The following is a 7,523-nucleotide window of genomic DNA, read 5'->3' on the forward strand; positions in this document are numbered from 1 at the left end:
ACATATGCTTGGCTATGGCAGTAGTCCTAAGGTGGAATGTTAATGGAAATACCAAAGTAAAAACAGAGGGGCAGCATCAGTCAATCCCAAAGTTCCCGTGCTCAGGCCAGTGCCCATTAGCTGACTGGAACATTACATTATCAGAGCAGACTAAAAGTCTAGAGAGAGGCAAATAAGAGGAAACTAACATCCACCTACATAAAGACAACTGTTTGAACACCGTGACTGATATGTTAATCCCTCGGCACCCAGAGGTCAGGGATTTATGTGCCAGGAATGGATCAGTTACGCAAATATAATGGTAACATAGAGCATGTGCCTGGAGCAACATGTCAGTCTGTGTCATCTTGGATGTCCCAGAGACTACACATGATACATGCCAGGATATCCAAAATGCTAACATCGACTTCCTCCCTAGTGCGCTTACATCCTTTCAAGGCTAATTAACAATTTAGCAAAATTGATTTTGAAAAGAGGAGAAACAAAGACGAAATTTTATTTACTTTCTTCTTCTCTTACCCTGAGATCTATTTCCTTCTGTACTCCTTACAGTGCAAGTTCATTCTGTAAACAATCCAGTCTCATTTTGTTCTTGAATTCTGGGTAATTCTATAGTTTAAGGGCCATCTGGACACATTCCTTGTGACTCTCCTATCTACATTTGTGTAACCTGGACCATCAGCAGGAAAATTCAGGCTGAATTCTGCACAGGACTCTGGAAAGAGCATGGCAGCCCTCTTCGAATGAAATGGAAAAATTTAGTCGGCCCAGGGAGGCCTCCATTTTGGGCTGCAAATTTGGATCGTTGGAGCCAAATCCTCATTCCATGTGACTCCAGGGGAGCTTTGGTCAGCATGTAATTCGGTGTGGGTTGGGCAAGGAAAAGACAGAAGAACATGAAACTGCCAAGTCTGAGGCCTATTACGCAGTTGTGACCTGACCTAAAATGCGGTGCCGAGTTGTGTGTGGGTAACTCAACCATAAAAAGGCAGCTGTGGTCTTATTAGTCGTGAACTTGAGATCATTTTAGTAGAAGATGAATTGCTCCTAAATGATTGATCTGGTATTTGGAGGAAATGCTGTTCTCTCTGCTTCTTCCAAATGGAGACACTAACCAGACGCTTGTCCCACACCCAGAATGGGTATTTGTGGTGGGCCTTGTACCATGGCCTGCTGGGGAATGATGACCTTGGACTGACAGTTCCCCTTTAAGTAGCAAACTTGTGTTTTTCATCTTAACATGATATGCCAGAGGCACTGAATAACAACCTACATCCTCTCACACACCACATGTCTGTGCCAGGTTTAAGCTGATAAAAGCTGGAGGGAGTGTTTTCTGAGTGGTCCGACTGAGGCTGGAAATGGAGATACTCAGTAAGAAATGGCAAGCCCTCCTTTTTTACCCTCAGGCTCCCTAGAATAAAAGCATAGAGAAGCTCTGTGAGCTTGGACTCAAAAGTAGCTAAAATTTCAAGCCAAGAGAAATGTCCCTCCCCTTTCTTTGTGAGGTTTTGCAGCAAAATAACCTGTTTGCTTGAGAGATTAGATTTGTCAGTTCAGCATTGCATGGGAAGGTCTGACCTTGAGAATTACTGGACTCTCAGGAAAATCGACAGTGGAGGAGAAAAGCAAGCTGGTGGGCTGGGATGAGCTAGACAAACTCACATCTGATAAGAACGCAGAAGGAAAGAGAGCTGAGGTATGGGTGAGTCCTGCCTACTGGCCTCCAGTTCTTCTGCTGAGTCACAGAAAAATCAAAACTTGGGAGCAGAAGCTAAAAGTTTCCCACAAAGACATGGCACCTTCCTATTTCTGTTCAAAATTAAAAAGAGAGCATGGGTTTTCTTCCTAGGCTGTTTTCTAACCTATACCATGGGGCTAAAATTTCTTGGAACCTTCTTCCGACCCTTTAACCTTTCTAGCCTTAGTTGGGGAAGACAGGATAGTAAACCACCAGGACTGAGCTTACTTTGGTCTTGAACATGCAGATTATTTGCAGGTGTGAACTTAAGGGAGTCAAGTGTTAGATCAGCTATTTGATGAGAATAAAAGCCTGGAGAATAACATCTCCTGTTTGTACAGCATTTGATTACTTACAGAACAATTTCTGCTGTTACCTCAATTGATTTTCACAAAAGCTCTACGAAATAGGCCAAACAGGTGTTATTTCTCAATCCTACAGATGTAGAAACTGAGCCCCCAACTGATTCTATAACTGGCCAGAAATCACAAAAGTAAGCAACACCATGGTCTAGGGATTTTGTTATCCCACCCTGTCCTCTGCCGAATTCTTATCTCTGGTCACAAAGTACAACCAGTGACTCATGGCATCCTCTGGCATCATCCAGGATTCTGGGATCTCTACTTCAGTCATGGTAACCTCAACTGGAATGATTATAATATTTTGCTTTTGGCTCCCTCAAGTTTCACTCTTTGCAATCCATCACAATCCTTTCTAATAGGATCTTTTTGGCAGAACATTTCAGAATGAGATGAGTTTCACTTTGCATGAGACAAAAGCCAAAATACTAATTAAGAAGTCCTTCAAAAAACCCCTTCTTCCCACCCTTCCCCTTTTCTTCCAAGTACACAATTGTGAGGTGGTCCATTTCACTATCTCTCAACAAATGAGCTTGCATGTGATCTAAAACTCTAAGAACTAGCCATTAACTAAGTGGATAAGTGTACACCTATACATAATTTTTCTTTTTTGCCCAGCTCAGGAAGGTTTTGAAGATCATTTCGGAACACACTGTTTTATTTTGTTTTAAACACTGGAAATTTTAACATCTCAAACATTGAGGGACTTATCTAGTAGCTCTTTGCCTAAAATGTTCTGCCTCCAGATAACCAAATGGCTTTGCCTCACCTCCTTTAAGTCATCATTCCTACCTCATCTTCTGAGAGAGCCTCTACTTCATTGCCAGCTATTTAACAATCTTAGTCCACCCACCCCTATTTCATACTTGTGATCCTGCTTACCTAGCTGATACACTTTTTCTGGAGTGTGTATCACCAAAAAAAAAAAAAAAAAAAAAAAAAAAAAAAAAAAAAAAAAAACATGATTTACTCCAATTTCTAATTTCTGCTGTTTGTTTTTTCTTTCTGGAATTAAGTCCCATGAGGGAAGAAAATTGGGTTTTTTTATTGCTTACCGATGTATCTTAATTGCTTAAAACAGTGTGTGGCACATACTAAGTGCTGAAAAATATTTTTGTTGATTTAGTAAAATTTTCCTCCTCCATACATCTTCCTCTTTAGCCTTCAAGATTACTCACTTTCCTGTTTTCACCAATCACTAATATCTTATACCAAATTACCCCCAAATCACTGATTTACCCCCACTTGTGAATATTTGCATGTGTATTATCTACCATGCCAATTAATCACTGTAACTTCAGTACTGAGTAGAACATTTATGGGAGGCAAAGAATTAGATTCATATCTGCAGATGTAAGAATTTGTTGCTCAACCACACTTGCTTAGTTCTCAGAAAAACTGTATAGAGCTCCAAATTACATGAGATCAGAAATTATTTCCAGTGCATAAAAACTAGGTGCCAGTTTTCATATCTTGATAAACTATTAAATGCTCACCCCCTGTATCCTTTGTGACCTTTCTCCCTCTCTATTTTCTGTTACAGTAATTGCCAACACATGTGTGTTACATGGAATGCCACATGTAGGTCAGAGAATACCACTGGGTAAAAGTAAGGAAAAGAAAATCTACTTAGTGTTTGTCAGCATACAGACAGAATAATATGTGATAGAGATGTGTAAATCATGGAGGCACATAATTGTTCATGCGGGCCGTTGCATATATAGCTTGTAAACTTTCCCTACCAACTGAACCAGTCACTATGGGAACAACTGAAGGGGGGTTACAGGCAGATGATACAAAATTTCACCTCTTTACTAAAGGACTCCATAATTCAGAGTTGGTAGTGGTTAACTGAGCATTAACTTCTCAGTACAGCAATATATTTGGGATGTTAAATTACAAACTAAAGGTTGCATGATGAATATAAATCAAATATAAAGCAAAGGAACTTGGTTGTGTCTGACTGGTAGCAGAGATATCCCAACTCCAGTAACTAGAGATACAGACACTGGACCAGATGTTCACATCAGCAGTTGCTCTGTCTTCACTGCAGACACAGGGGCATGGTCTGTCAGCCTTAATTCTTTCCTTGACTTAACGATAACAATATACTTTTGCTGTACTCATCACTCCATCACGTTCCTCATTGTGGTATGTTCATGGACTTCACACATTCAAGTCATGTTTTGTGCTGGGGATATGGATCAAAGATAAGAGTGTTTACCTATCATACATGAAGCTCTGGGTTCAATCCCCAGAAAAACCAAATAAATAAATAAATATTTTTTTCTAATGACAGAAATTCTGAAGTTTAAAGATATATTTCAGTGTATAAACGTCCAGTTTACTATAAAGAGTGGTTATACTTTGTGCCCATTGCTAATTAGTAACATTCGGCAGATCTTTTCCCAGCCCCCTGTTTGAATAATGACACTAGAGGTGACTTTCTCTTAATATGTATATCTTAATACATGTATCCAACAATATTAGAAAATGGATTACTACTACATTCTATACAGATTAGGTAAACTCTAAATTGCCTCAACTACCAAATTCACCCTTCTGGCACCAGCCTATACTATGTCTTCACTTAATTTCTAATAATGTTCTACATGATAATTATTTCTGTACCATCTGGCCTAATGCTTTCAATCCATAAAATATAAAAGTACTTACACCTTTTAAAATATATACAATGTGTCCTTTGCCTGTATATATACATATATATATATACACACATATATATAATATTTAAAGCCTAAGTTTGACATGAAAGTCAAATATCACAAATGAAAAGATTGACAGATTTGACTACTGTCAAATATTCTAGAAGCAGAAGACACTATAATATTATAAAAGTTAACAAGACATATAGCATACTAGGAGAATATATTTGCCATATATTCAGTAGAACAAACAATACATATGGGAGAAAATATTCTCCATGACTTTATTACTATCTCAAACATACAAAATACTTATGACAATATAAGAAAAGACAGCTGTCAGAGAAGGGCAAAGTACACAAATGAGCAATTTTCAAAATAAGAATTTCAAATGTCCAAAAATATGAAAAGTTTCTCAATCTCTAGTGGGCCTTAGAGGTATGTGTTAAAAATCGTGAGATTCTGGGGTGTTTTTAGCTTTCAAGTTAGCAAAAATTATAAGATATTGATATTGATAATACATATTTTGAAAAGAGTACAGAGAAATGAATAATCTCATACTCCTTAACTGGAGCATAATATCAAGTTTTTTTTAGATGAGTTTATTTTTCCATGCAGTTTAAGGGTATAGCAAAATTGAGAGAAAAGTACAGCGATTGTCCTTATGCCCCTGTCCCCACACATGCATAGCTTCCCCACTATCAACAGCCCTTACCAGAATGGTATATTTGTTACAGTTGGTGAACTTACATTGACACAACATCGCACAAAGTCCATAATTTATACCAATAGTCCATCTTGCTGGTGCATATCCTATGATTTGAACAAGAGTAAAATGACAAATATCCATCAATATAGGATCATAAGAGTATCTTCACTGCCCTAAAGATTTTCCGATTTTGAACTTGTTGACCTTCCCTTCCTCATCCTCCTGTGCCGCCAGTCCTGAAAACCACTGCTCTTTTTACTATCTCCATAGTTTACCTTTTTCCAGAATGTCATACAGTTGGAATCATACAGTATGTAGGCTTTTTAGATTGGCATTTTTCACTTAATAATATGCAGTTGAGTCTCCTCCATGTTCTTTCATGGCTTGATAGCTCATTTCTTTTTAATGCTGAATACTATTTCATGTCTGGATGTATCACAGATTGTTTATCCTTCACCTACTGCAGAATTACTTGATTCCTTCCAAGTTTTAACAATTATGAATAAAGTTGCTATAAACATCTGTGGGCAGGTCTTTGTGTGAACATGTACTTTCAACTTCTATGGGTAAAGACCAAGGAGTGTGTCCACTGGATCACATGGAAGAATATGTTTAATTTTATAAGACACTATCAAATTGCCTCCCAAAGTAACTGCACCATTTTACATTCCCACCAGTAACCAAATAGGAGTTCCTGCTGTTCCACATCCCCACCAGCATATGGGTTGCCAGTGTTCTTGAGTTTGATCATTCTAATAAGTTTGTAGTATTGTATTGTTTCACTTCCCTGATGCCATATGTTGTGAAGCATATTTTTATTTGCTTGTCTGTTATCTATATATCTTATTTGGTGAGGTGTTTATTAAGGTCTCTCATTCATTTTTAAATCATGTTTGTTTTCTGATTATTGGATTTGAAGAATTTTTTGTATATTTTAGATAACAGTCCTTTATCAGGTATGTCTTTTGAAAATATATTCTCATTCTGTGGATTATCTTCTCATTTTCTTCATCCTATCTTTTGCAGAAAAGAAATTTTTAATTTTTACAAATTCTATTTATCAATTCTTTTTGTCCTAAATCTTGTCTATGGTGTCATAGCTAAAAAGTCACCAGTCACCTGGGGTTTTTCCTATGGTATATTCTGAGTTTTATACTTTTGCATTTTATAGTTAGGTCTGTAAATCCATTTTGAGTTATATTTGTGAAGGGTATAAATTCTGTGTCTAGATTCTTTTTTTGCAAGTGAACATCCACTTGTTCCACTCCATGTGTTAAGACTATCTTTTCTTCATAGTATATTCTTTGCTCCTTTGTCTAAGATCAGTTGAAAACTCACACACACACACACACACACACACACACACACACACACACACATATTTATTTCTGGGATCTCCACTTTTTTCTCATAATCTATTGATCTATTTGTCTATACTTTTACTAATACCACAGGGTCTTGATTAATGTAGCTTTATAATAAATGTCTCAAAGTCCACAGTCTTAGTCCTTCATCTTTATTTTTCTCCTTCAATATTGGGTTGATAATTCTGGGTCTTTTGTCTCTCCACAGAGACTTTAAAATCAGTATTTCAGTATCTACAAAATAACTTGTTAGGCTTTGGATTAAGATTTCCTTGAATCATTGAATCTACAGATCAAGTTAGGGAGAACTGACATCTTGACAATATTGAGTCTTTCTGCAAGACCCATAGAATTTTATCAATAATGGGAATTTAAAGCAACTGCTCCACTTCTAAAGTAGCTGGTCAAGAAATAATACATGTATTCTAGCTCCTGTGAAAGCTTTACTCAAGCCTGTTTCTCTTTTCTCACTAATCCTTCATAATACTCCAGTTTCATAATGTGATTTAGTGAAATTAAACTCAAACAGCCCCCAAATTATATAATTAATTACATTTGGCTTCAATTACATTGACTAATTGATCCAAGCCTGCTCAGAGGCTACCTACAGCCTGAGGTGGAAGAAGGCAGGTGGTGAAGGCCCATTAGCTAAGCAGTTCATGTGTGCTGATTTGTTTTTTCAAA

Source organism: Sciurus vulgaris (genome assembly GCF_902686455.1).
Source record: "Sciurus vulgaris genome assembly, chromosome: 8".
Classification (NCBI taxonomy): domain Eukaryota; kingdom Metazoa; phylum Chordata; class Mammalia; order Rodentia; family Sciuridae; genus Sciurus; species Sciurus vulgaris.